Source organism: Schistocerca serialis, chromosome 3, assembly GCF_023864345.2.
Source record: "Schistocerca serialis cubense isolate TAMUIC-IGC-003099 chromosome 3, iqSchSeri2.2, whole genome shotgun sequence".
In the NCBI taxonomy this organism is placed as follows: domain Eukaryota; kingdom Metazoa; phylum Arthropoda; class Insecta; order Orthoptera; family Acrididae; genus Schistocerca; species Schistocerca serialis.
In genome coordinates, this window is record NC_064640.1 from 663,919,681 (window position 1) to 663,932,822 (window position 13,142).

Below are 13,142 nucleotides of genomic sequence, written 5' to 3' on the forward strand. Positions count from 1 at the left end.
TTGGCAATGTAAGCAATTTAAACTTTTAAATTAATGCAGCCAAAAGATGTGGGCTTATATGTGTCATGTTTTGACACTTGGAAACTCACTCATCTATAGTAATAGATGAATTATCTGCATACACATGGTGGTGTAGCGGTAAAGCGCATACCTAGAAACAGAGGGGTCACGGGATCGAATCTTGGTTGGACAGATTTTTCTCTCTTCTTTTTAACATAGCCTTCACGTCTCAATTATTTTAGCTGCTGCCAAAAACACATGTTTCAGCTTCCATGTTAAACCACTGGTTCCCTTTCTGTGGTTGGATAATGGGTAGGTTAGGGATACTCAAGTCACCCAAGTGACGTCCAGTAGAAAGACTCGCACTAGATCACTGAGGCACATGAAGTTATTGTCATTAAGTTTGTACGGAACCCTCAGAGTGAGTGTTCTACTTGCACTTGTCTGTTTCCTCTCTCTCCACTCTCCTCTCCCCCCCCCCCCCTCCCTGCCCCCCACCTTCTCAAAAGATTTATTTAAATATAGTAATATTTTGTGTGTGTGTGTGTGTGTGTGTGTGTGTGTGTGTGTGTGTGTGTGTGTGTGTAAACTAGACACAATTTTGTAATATTAGCCTCTGTTGGGTAATTATTAGTATTTTGAATTTCCAGACTTTTGACTTTAAGGACTACCAATGTTTCATGAATAATCATTTCCATTATTGTTTAGAAACATCTGCATTAGATTATTTCATGTTTCCATATCATGTGTGGAATGGAAGTGTCTCGTCAACAAAACTGTTGTTTAAATTTCATTAATTTAACCTTCACTTAAGGTTTCCAGAATGAGATTTTCACTCTGCAGCAGAGTGTGCGCTGATATGAAACTTCCTGGCAGATTAAAACTGTGTGCCCAACAGAGACTCGAACTCGGGACCTTTGCCTTTCGCGGGCAAGTGCTCTACCATCTGAGCTACCGAAGCACGACTCACGCCCGGTACTCACAGCTTTACGTGTGCCAGTATCTTGTCTCCTACCTTCCAAACTTTACAGAAGCTCTCCTGCGAACCTTGCAGAACTAGCACTCCTGAAAGAAAGGATAAAGCTGTGAGTACCGGGCGTGAGTCGTGCTTCGGTAGCTCAGATGGTAGAGCACTTGCCCGTGAAAGGCAAAGGTCCCGAGTTCGAGTCTCGGTCGGGCACACAGTTTTAATCTGCCAGGAAGTTTCTTCACTTAAGGTGTTATCAATTTACTGTGAGACAGGTGGAATTTCAAGCATTTCCATAAAGACTAAGATTTATTTTTACACCACTCTTTTGTGTGCTGTAGACAGTTCTACTGTTCTATAGAAAGTTTCTTTTTTCTTTACAGTGAAACATCTGGAGCAAACTTCAACCAACACTGACAATCAAGATTGTGTGACTCGATCAGTTTGGCTTCGAAAAAAATGGAAAAAAAATCTTGTTAATAGCAGAGAATGCATATTCACATGTGAAATCCCCACTTTGCTTTAAGCTTTACTTCAGATAATCTGATGTTGCAGCAACTGAAGTGCTTTTGAGTGTGGTATTATGGATATGAACATTTTGTGATGTAATGTACCTGAAGTATAATGTTTCTTCAAGAAACTGAAATAGTATTTTGTAAAAAAAAAAAGAAAATTACAAAAAATTAGCTTGAAATGCATATTGATTCTAATTATAAAAATAATTCAACAATTTGTTTTATTTGAATAGTATTTTCTGTACTACACTGCATAAAAACAAGGTGAATATTTACATGTGGATACTACCATATAAAAATATGAAGACAGCAGTGTGCAGTAGTACGTGACATTTGCTATGCTGTTTACGGTAGTCAGAATGGAAGGCAGAAGAGGTTTGACCACATTTAGTTTTTTGGTGTGTAGATGATTTATTACATTATTTAAAGCATAAAATTCCAGTCAAAAAACGTTGACAATTAAAATACATAAATCCTTTGTAGTGACTTGAACCATACAGCTTAGAATAAAATTGAAGATATAAGTTTTTATTTTCTAATGGTATATTCACTCTCAATGAGACCTTACTTGCATGTATTAGAAAGGTGGCACAGCAGTGAGACACAGTAGTAGCTTTCAGAAAGCAGGCAGTATGAATCATTATCTATCCATCCATCCATCCATCCAGATGTAAGTTTTTTGTGGTTTTTCTGAATTCATTAAGGTAGTTATCAAAATGGTTCCTTTGGAAGGGATATGGTAGATTCCCTTCCCCAACCCAAGTTTTGTTCCATCCCAAGTGACCACTATGTGAACGAGACATTAAAGATAGTCTTCCTTTCTTACTTGCGTGTCGGATACTGGTACAAAATGTATAGGTAAATTCAACAACCAAACATTTCTGGAAGTTCTTAAGTTTTGTTTGAACTGGATGTTTGCATTGTTTCTTGCCTCAAACAAGTATGCATTGGGAAGGTTTCACTTTATTGAATGTGTCAAATGAAGAGAACTTCAAGAATTCTGCTGATACGACTCCTAGAAGAATAGTTCATGTGAAATAGAAGTGCATTGAATGCTGATGTTTCCTCTACAATGAAAGGTGTTGACCTGAAATGAGTTTCTGGATGCAAATAAAACTAAAATAGCCACTAAAAGGATGTTAAATTTTTGGAATTTATAAGGATAAACTGGTTAATAGAATACCATAAGCAATGAAAGGAGGGATATAACCAACTGTATAAAATACTATATGGTCATTGCAGAATGATTATCAGTCCTCACATGAAAAGAAAGTAATCTAGATTTTCATAACATTCTGCTGGATATGACCATATGTCAATTATCCACGATGTCATTTAAAAATGTTATGTTCAAAGACAAGTTTAAGCAGTGAACAGTTTAATGTGTAGTTATTCGTAAAGAAAGACAGGAACTGGTTCTGATCATATCACAGTGCAAGATTATTTTGTAATGAACAGTTTCTTCACTAATTAAAGTTCAATTTTGTGTTTTAAATCACTTCAGTGTAAAGGATGGTATTTATTCTATAATAACCAACTTTTCGAATATCAGAGTTGGCAAATTTCATGTTGGCTTCTGTCTCTGGTTCTTCGGCTGAAGTTCGTCTGATTTTTCTGTGGTTTTGCCAGCACAAGTGGTTGACATTGTCAAAGTTTCACCCTCCATTGCTGGTGGTGGACTGGAGCCAAGCTCATGGCCGCAGACTATATGTCCCTGGTACGCCAACGTCTGATGGCTCCTCTGTAGTCATAACCAGTGCAGTTCTCTTGTTACCTATGACGGTCGTTCGCTGCAGCTAGGGAAGCCAGGATTCATGTACCTTGAGGCTATCTTGTTGAAGCTATTTTTGTGTTTGTGTATGTCTGTAGTTTCTCTGAACAAGTGGGTGGGATAGTTCTTCTGTACAGACAGAACTTCCGTGTCGTCGAGTTTTACTTCGTGGATGGTCTCGCACAGTGCTTGCTCTGCCACAGCTGACTTCCGCGACTTCCAGAGTCATGTATGTTCTGTGATACTGGTGTTGATCAACTGTCCAATCATTCCAATATAAACGTTGCCAAACGTGCATGGTATGCAGTATCAGTATATTGCCAACATTGCAAGTGGTTTCCTTTTCTCCTTTGACGATCTGAGACACTCTTTGATCTTCTTTGTCAGTTTGTAAATAGTCTTTAAGCTTTGTGTGCACGATATATGGTCAATTCTGTCAGTCAGTCTGGGAATGTATGGCAGAAAGGCCGTACCAGACATTTCTTTTCCTGATGTTTGGCTCTGTTATACTTCTAATGTAACTTGTAGAGTACCCATAGCTCCTCCCAACACTTCTCATGTGTTGCATTTTGCATCTGAGGTGCTGTGGCTCACATATTTATCTTGCTCGTGGTAGGAGCATATTAATCGAGTCTCTTTTCTGGCTCGGGTGGTGATTTGATAGTTTGTGCCGGTATTGGTCCATGTGTGTCAGTTTTTGATACATGCTGTGTCCCAGGTTTTCACCATCTCTTGTGACCAGCACTTTTTTAGTTCTGTGGTAAATTTTATGTTGACATGGAGGCTGTTAGCATCTCAGCAAGTCACCGTCCTGTTCTGCATGGCTCCACACAACAAAGGTATCATCTAAGTATCTGTTCCATACCTTAGGTTTACAAGGTGCCAAGTGCAGTGCCTCTTGCAAACTTTTTCTTCTGTCGCTCAGTGCAGCGCTCGAGTTTGTTATTCATGCTCCTGTGAGTGATGCTTTTGATCTTGTCCCAGTCGTCTCGATGCATTCTGCTAATTAGTTGATAGAAAATGTCCTAAAGTTCCTCATCTGTTCTTGCCAAGTCTGTCCATGTTGTAAGAATTCACTCACGAAGAAAAGCTCGTTCCGTTCTGTCGCAGATACGGTATGCTCGGGCGGTAGTGAATAGGCGCTTACATTTCAAGAACTTCGGTGTAGCACCTTCATCCCGGTACTGTGTCAGGAAGTTGAGAGAGGACATCAGTCGTGCTTTCTTCTTTTGTCATCGGTCAAGGCACCTGTACAGTCTACCAGATCTTCCCTGTTGAGGCATAATACAAAAATTGTTAAGGCTTTCGTGGCCACTTGCTGGCAAACTGCCTGTTGGCTTCTGTCTTGGGTTCTTTGGCTGAAGTTCGTCTGATGATTTTTCACACGAACGTCGGTCAAAGAACCCAAGAAAGAAGCCAACAGGCAATTTGTCAACAAGTGGCCATGAAAGCCTTAACAATTTTATATTAGAGCTGGACCCAATGTCCTGTTACTTGTTTGACATACTCCCCTATAGTTTTTACCCTCTATAGATGTCTTAAATACTGTGGAAGTTATTCCTTTGTGTCTTAATACACATCCTATCATCCTGTTCCTCTCCTTGCTGGTTACAGAGATTCTCCTTATTTCTTATCAGTGCACACAACTTTCAGCAGCCATATATGCCACCACACCTCAAATGCCTCGATTCTCTTCATTTTCAGTTTTTCCACGCCCATGATTCAGTGCCGTATAATGTGAGCTCTAAACATAGAAATTTATTCCTCAAATTAAGGTTAATTTTTGCTATTGATACACTTCTTTTGGTCTGGAATGCCCTCTCTCTACTTGTGCTAGTCGTACTTCGTATGTCCTCTTTGCTTCCAAGTGGCAGAAGTTCTTCACCTCGTCCACTTTCCACCTGTCCAGATTTTATTGCTAAGATTATTCTTCATCTCATTTCTGCTGCTCTTCATTACTTTTGTCTTCCTTTAGTTTACGCTCAGTCCGTAGTATGTGCTCATTAGGCTGTTCATGCCATTCAACAGATCCTGCAATTCTTCCATACTTCCACTGGGTGGGATAGGGGAGGGCAGCAGGCAGGCAGGCTGGCAGGCAGCCAGCCATTTGACCCTAGCAAGACTTCATTTAGTTTTTGGGACCTTTAACTGTTGGCACTCAGCAATGATACTTTCCCGTACTCTACAGCATCATCAGCAAACAGTTACAGATTGCCGTCCTATGGCTCTTTCCTGGGACACTCGTGACAGTACCCTCGTCTCTGCTGAACACTCGCCATTGAGGACTTAAGTCTTTAAGCCACTTACATACCTGGGAACCTGTTACATGGAATTGGACTTTTGTTGGATCTTTCTATAGACACACAAATTTCTACTCGTTTTTTCCTGTCAACATTTTTGCGTTTGTGTTTGAACCGAGAATGCAAAAGTGTGTTTCCTCAGCATTTTCTGAACAATGTTGTTAAACCTTGTTTGGTCTTTCTTGTCCGTAATTAACTTACTTGGGAGATATTCTCATTAAGAAAGATATCTGTGATGAGAGTTCTGTCTCAGAAATGTTGCTTTCCTAGGGAATGAAATAGTCATCCTTTCAGTTCCCACCTAACTTATTGTGCACGTCTTCATAAACCTCAAATCGCTGTTGATGCAAGAAAACAGTCGCACGACAAAACACACCCAACAAAAGCTTACTCTTTCAGAATTCAGATAATGATTAAGAAGTGTCAGGCATTAATTTAAAGTATCATATTGTGTTATATTTGTATTCAAATGATGGAGGGGTGTTCACTTGTACTGTGTGGCTGCCGATCAGTACTTGCTTGTAGAAGTAGGAAGTCATTGCCCTTGGAAGTACTGGGGGTATGCACTCTTAACAGTTATGGCACTCATTGGGTAATTGTTGTACAACAGCCTTCATTTAATTAATTTCACAATCTCTACTGCAGGTAAACACCATATTTGAGCTGGAACATCTCTATTCAGGGTGTATACGACCCGGGACAACTGGGAGATCCAGAAAAAACCCGGGAATTTTTCCATCCGGGAGAAAACCGGGAAAAACCCGGGAATTGTTTAGAATTCTGGGAATTTTTCATTGTTTTAGTTTTCAGTTAAATTTTTGTGATTTTGACTGGTAAGAACCAATACTCTAACATAGGATATTATTGTAACCCGCTACAGCAGAATGATACTGCAGCAACAAAACATGAACGGGAGGAAAAAAAAAAAAACAAAAAAACGAAAATAAAACTTAAGTTGCAAAGGAAATGCGCTGTACACAACAACAAAACAGTGCTCATACAAGTGTCTGCCAACAGTAAAGTGTGTCAAAGGCTTTAGGAACACTATGCAATGCTTTATAACAACAAATTGCCTCCAGTGAGTGTTACGTGACAACTGTTTAAATTAGATTTGTTTGAGCAGTTGCGGTCGGGCTCATGCGCATGCACAGTTGAATCGCATATGAGTAGTACCTTCTTCCGCTTCTGGTTACGGAAGTGTGGCTGGGCGCCACTACTTAATATTGCCCCGGTTCGGAAATATCGTAGATCCGGGGCTGATGCACAGGGCAGTCAGAGTTGTTGTGGGGAGGTGGATCGTCTCCACGTGACCTGTGTTTACGTTCAGTGATTTTGTTGTTTCCTCTTAGTTTATTGCTCTCGCGTTAAATGATGATAAACGGATTTTTTTTGGCCGGAAGCTATCAAATGAGTTAAAATACGTTTGCATAATTACGACAGGCTAAAATATGTTAATAGTTTCAGATTTTATTTCCACCTTTGACAGTCAAGCATTAATCGCCTTACAGAACAATGAAGCTATTTTTGCTGGTTTGCTAAAGAGATTTGGCTTTTATTAATCCTTTCTACGGAGGCAGTCAATTTATTTGAAACGAAGTGTCTAATTTCACACTATTGGCTAGTTTCAACTGTTCACAGCATTTCAAGTGCACGTGTGGTATTATGCTATAATAAAGAACCAAACATGAGTATTGGTACTCCAAGAAAATTTACATACGGATGTGCATTTTAAGCCGAATTATGCAGTTTAGTATGGGTCGCGAAATCCCGACGGTCTTGAAGTATCCTTTGATGTCTTCTTTCCTCTATGACATAATGTAAGATCTTTTAATGTTTTACACCTACGAACATATGGGCTTCCTGCGTCGTCGTAGCCGTGCAAGCGCGGTGACGCCAGTTATCTGGCGCTTTCTTGCAACTGCTGAAATGAACCTATTTCTAACAGGTCGCAGGAAAATATTGCGAATGGTGGTTTGAAAAGCGTTACGTTCAAAGCAGATTTCCTTTTACGCAAGATGAATTATGTGCGAGAATGTACGATGAATTTCTTAAATCACAAAGCGTTTGATTCTCATTTAAAAATCAACTCTTTGAGGATGACCATTAAGAAGTATTTCTAGCCCAGAAGGTGAGACATTTGCGTCATTATTAAAAATTTTACTGGCACATTTGTGTGATGTATCTTAAAGTGTAACACGCGCAAAAAGATCAACATTATAAGTGGAAGCTTAGCTTCTCTTCCAACTTATTAATCTTAGAGACCAATATTATATGTGATTGCTATGTATATTAATTTAAGCCATTAACTTTTCTTATTTCTGTATTCGCGCTACTTAAGAGTGATCTTGCTATTGGCTGACTATATCACGTGTCCAATTGCTGTCATCAGATGACGAGATCACGTGAATGAGCTATGACGCTTACAAAAGCGCATCGCAATCTCAATTTCAATGCTTCGGAAAGTGACATGCATTGTTTGGTGGAATTCAAATTTATACCTTCGTAATACGAAAATATGGAGATACATGTTGCTGCACATCAAAGGTCTTTCAAAAACGTGTTTTCCCCCGAGTTTCATTTTCTAAAGTGCCGGGAAATTCTACGTCGGTATATAAAACCATAAACATTCAAAGGATTGATGACTTTTACAGTGCCGAGGAAGAGTATACTGTCACTTAACGCGGAAAATGTGTATTTTCATCCGGGAGAAAGTGTATTTTTAACCGGGAAATCAGAGATTTTTTTTTTTCCTTGTCCACCTATACACCCTGCTATTACATGCTTGTGTGAAACTCTGTTGATTGGTAAGACCTAAGGGAGTTGTCGGCAGTTAATGAAGTTCACTTTTCATTTCTTTTTGTTTCCATATTTAAAAATTAGTTGAGTAGTGGTTCATGAAAGTGGTTTACTTAGAATTTTGTGCATTGTGAGATGTGAAAGCACAATGAAAAAATGAACAATATTTGTAAATACTTCATGAGTTTTTTGTACTTCATAAACAAATTAAAACAAAAAATGAAAATGATGGAATGGACATTATACTACTTGTGATGTAATGTCATAGAAAAAAAAGTCAAACTCAAAAGTCTTTATTGAAAATCCGTCATTTTACTGATGGAGAAAATACACACGTAACTAGTACCTCTGCCGGCTTCAAATGCTGTGATGCAAAGGGTAATTGTCACTTGGGCAGTATTTCCTTCCGGATGCCATGAAGGGTACAGGGTGCACCCATCTGCAGGTGGTCGCTCATGTCGGCACCAATGATGTGTGTCGCTATGGATCGGAGGAAATCCTCTCTGGCTTCCGGCGGCTATCTGATTTGGTGAAGACTGCCAGTCTCGCTAGCGGGATGAAAGCAGAGCTCACCATCTGCAGCATCGTTGACAGGACTGACTGCGGACCTTTGGTACAGAGCCGAGTGGAGGGTCTGAATCAGAGACTGAGACGGTTCTGCGACCGTGTGGGCTGCAGATTCCTCGACTTGCGCCATAGGGTGGTGGGGTTTCGGGTTCCGCTGGATAGGTCAGGAGTCCACTACACGCAACAAGCGGCTACACGGGTAGCAGGGGTTGTGTGGCGTGGGCTGGGCGGTTTTTTAGGTTAGATGGCCTTGGGCAAGTACAGAAAGGGCAACAGCCTCAACGGGTGCGGGGCAAAGTCAGGACATGCGGGGACCAAGCAGCAATCGGTATTGTAATTGTCAACTGTCGAAGCTGTGTTGGCAAAGTACCGGAACTTCAAGCGCTGATAGAAAGCACCGAAGCTGAAATCGTTATAGGTACAGAAAGCTGGCTTAAGCCAGAGATAAATTCTGCCGAAATTTTTACAAAGGTACAGACGGTGTTTAGAAAGGATAGATTGCATGCAACCGGTGGTGGAGTGTTCGTCGCTGTTAGTAGTAGTTTATCCTGTAGTGAAGTAGAAGTGGATAGTTCCTGTGAATTATTATGGGTGGAGGTTACACTAAACAACCGAACTAGGTTAATAATTGGCTCCTTTTACCGACCTCCCGACTCAGCAGCATTAGTGGCAGAACAACTGAGAGAAAATTTGGAATACATTTCACATAAATTTTCTCAGCATGTTATAGTCTTAGGTGGAGATTTCAATTTACCAGATATAGACTGGGACACTCAGATGTTTAGGACGGGTGGTAGGGACAGAGCATCGAGTGACATTATACTGAGTGCACTATCCGAAAATTACCTCGAGCAATTAAACAGAGAACCGACTCGTGGAGATAACATCTTGGACCTACTGATAACAAACAGACCCGAACTTTTCGACTCTGTATGTACAGAACAGGGAATGAGTGATCATAAGGCCGTTGCAGCATCCCTGAATATGGAAGTTAATAGGAATATAAAAAAAGGGAGGAAGGTTTATCTGTTTAGCAAGAGTAATAGAAGGCAGATTTCAGACTACCTAACAGATCAAAACGAAAATTTCTGTTCCGACACTGACAATGTTGAGTGTTTATGGAAAAAGTTCAAGGCAATCGTAAAATGCGTTTTAGACAGGTACGTGCCGAGTAAAACTGTGAGGGACGGGAAAAATCCACCGTGGTACAACAACAAAGTTAGGAAACTACTGCGAAAGCAAAGAGAGCTCCACTCCAAGTTTAAACGCAGCCAAAACCTCTCAGACAAACAGAAGCTAAACGATGTCAAAGTTAGCGTAAGGAGGGCTATGCGTGAAGCGTTCATTGAATTCGAAAGTAAAATTCTATGTACCGACTTGACAGAAAATCCTAGGAAGTTCTGGTCTTACGTTAAATCAGTAAGTGGCTCGAAACAGCATATCCAGACACTATGGGATGATGATGGCATTGAAACAGAGGATGACACGCGTAAAGCTGAAATACTAAACACCTTTTTCCAAAGCTGTTTCACAGAGGAAGACCGCACTGCAGTTCCTTCTCTAAATCCTCGCACAAACGAAAAAATGGCTGACATCGAAATAAGTGTCTAAGGAATAGAAAAGCAACTGGAATCACTCAATAGAGGAAAGTCCACTGGACCTGACGGGATACCAATTCGATTCTACACAGAGTACGCGAAAGAACTTGCCCCCCTTCTAACAGCCGTGTACCGCAAGTCTCTAGAGGAACGGAGGGTTCCAAATGATTGGAAAAGAGCACAGATAGTCCCAGTCTTCAAGAAGGGTCGTCGAGCAGATGCGCAAAACTATAGACCTATATCTCTTACGTCGATCTCTTGTAGAATTTTAGAACATGTTTTTTGCTCGCGTATCATGTCATTTCTGGAAACCCAGAATCTACTATGTAGGAATCAACATGGATTCCGGAAACAGCGATCGTGTGAGACCCAACTCGCCTTATTTGTTCATGAGACCCAGAAAATATTAGATACAGGCTCCCAGGTAGATGCTATTTTTCTTGACTTCCGGAAGGCGTTCGATACAGTTCCGCACTGTCGCCTGATAAACAAAGTAAGAGCCTACGGAATATCAGACCAGCTGTGTGGCTGGATTGAAGAGTTTTTAGCAAACAGAACACAGCATGTTGTTATCAATGGAGAGACGTCTACAGACGTTAAAGTAACCTCTGGCGTGCCACAGGGGAGTGTTATGGGACCATTGCTTTTCACAATATATATAAATGACCTAGTAGATAGTGTCGGAAGTTCCATGCTGCTTTTCGCGGATGATGCTGTAGTATACAGAGAAGTTGCTGCATTAGAAAATTGTAGCGAAATACAGGAAGATCTGCAGCGGATAGGCACTTGGTGCATGGAGTGGCAACTGACCCTTAACATAGACAAATGTAATGTATTGCGAATACATAGAAAGAAGGATCCTTTATTGTATGATTATATGATAGCGGGACAAACACTGGTAGCAGTTACTTCTGTAAAATATCTGGGAGTGTGCGTACGGAACGATTTGAAGTGGAATGATCATATAAAATTAATTGTTGGTAAGGCGGGTACCAGGTTGAGATTCATTGGGAGAGTGCTTAGAAAATGTAGTCCATCAACAAAGGAGGTGGCTTACAAAACACTCGTTCGACCTATACTTGAGTATTGCTCATCAGTGTGGGATCCGTACCAGGTCGGGTTGACGGGGGAGATAGAGAAGATCCAAAGAAGAGCGGCGCGTTTTGTCACCGGGTTATTTGGTAACCGTGATAGCGTTACGGAGATGTTTAATAAACTCAAGTGGCAGACTCTGCAAGAGAGGCGCTCTGCATCGCGGTGTAGCTTGTTGTCCAGGTTTTGAGAGGGTGCGTTTCTGGATGAGGTATCGAATATATTGCTTCCCCCTACTTATACCTCCCGAGGAGATCACGAATGTAAAATTAGAGAGACTCGAGCGCGCACGGGGGCTTTCCGGCAGTCGTTCTTCCCGCGAACCATACGCGACTGGAACAGGAAAGGGAGGTAATGACAGTGGCACGTAAAGTGCCCTCCGCCACACACCGTTGGGTGGCTTGCGGAGTATCAGTGTAGATGTAGATGTAGATTTTCTATGTTGGAAATTACATTGAAGGAAAAAGGAACTATTCCTTAAAATACAAAATTTTATTGAATTTATGGCAACCTGACAAATTATAATTTCAAGAGAGATATAGATGGCATAAAAATAACATTTCGATTGAACTGGATGCCATGAAGGCTTCATTCTAAAGCAGTTAAAGGTGCACTTTCAAGTTTATATAGGCTTATCTAGCCAGTGGGCATCATGCTGAATTCATAAGCCATTTAGTGACCAATTTCAAAAAAGTTGCATAAATCTACAAAAATGCATATGAATTCTGAATGGCGTAAAGAGACAGTGGAAAAGTCATGTAATTTTGTTAATATTATAACAAACAAAAAATATGGCAAAATTAGTTGAAGCAAATTGTGCTAAGGTGAAATCAGTTGTTTCCTGCATATTACTTTGTGGACTACATGACTTGTCTTTTAAGAGGAAAAACAAACTCAAATGCTGGTTTTTGATGATTGATTGCAGTTTAGAGTAGTCAGATGACAACACACTGCAGAAACAGTTTGAGAAAATGTCACCTATAATATTTTTATTTTATTTTTTTTTTTTTCGAACCCAAAATGATTTAGATACTGAAACCATGTTGTTCCTATGTGAATCTAAATGAAAATTGATGTTAAAGCTTTTGGAATGTTATCCATATGAAATTTTTAATAGCAGGAAAACAATCAATTCAAAGATTAGGGCTTACGACAGTGCCAATAAAAAATAAAGTAAATGGAGGGAAAATGTAAAATCTGGGAAAGCGTAAACAGGTGTCATTAAATTTATACCATTAGTTTATTTTTATAACACTGACCAGGTATGAAAAATGCACACCAATAGGAGAAAATCATGAGCAGATGACAATGTCCTCAGAATTTCTAAATCACATTCATGGGGAAATGTTCTGCCCCTATGGACATGAAAACCTTTGTATGCCCCTGTATGCCACCAGTCAATCTTATCATTCAGAACCTTTCACCTTGAATTTTAATCCTACTCCTGATCCTTGCATTTATTTCTGTCAATGCACCTTTGATGTATATATTGAACAGTAGAAGTGAGACTACAATCCCGTCTTGTACTCTTCCTAA

General features: G+C 40.2%; 1 long non-coding RNA gene across 1 annotated transcript in view; it reads left to right on the forward strand.

Annotated features, from left to right (window-relative positions):
* LOC126469555 (uncharacterized) overlaps window positions 1–2,011 on the forward strand; it is a 58,590-nt gene extending 56,579 nt beyond the window's left edge. Inside the window, exon 5 of the long non-coding RNA XR_007586012.1 lies at window positions 1,351–2,011. This is a non-coding gene — a long non-coding RNA (uncharacterized LOC126469555). The remainder of the gene's footprint in view (window positions 1–1,350) is intronic.
* Window positions 2,012–13,142: the final 11,131 nt, after the last annotated feature.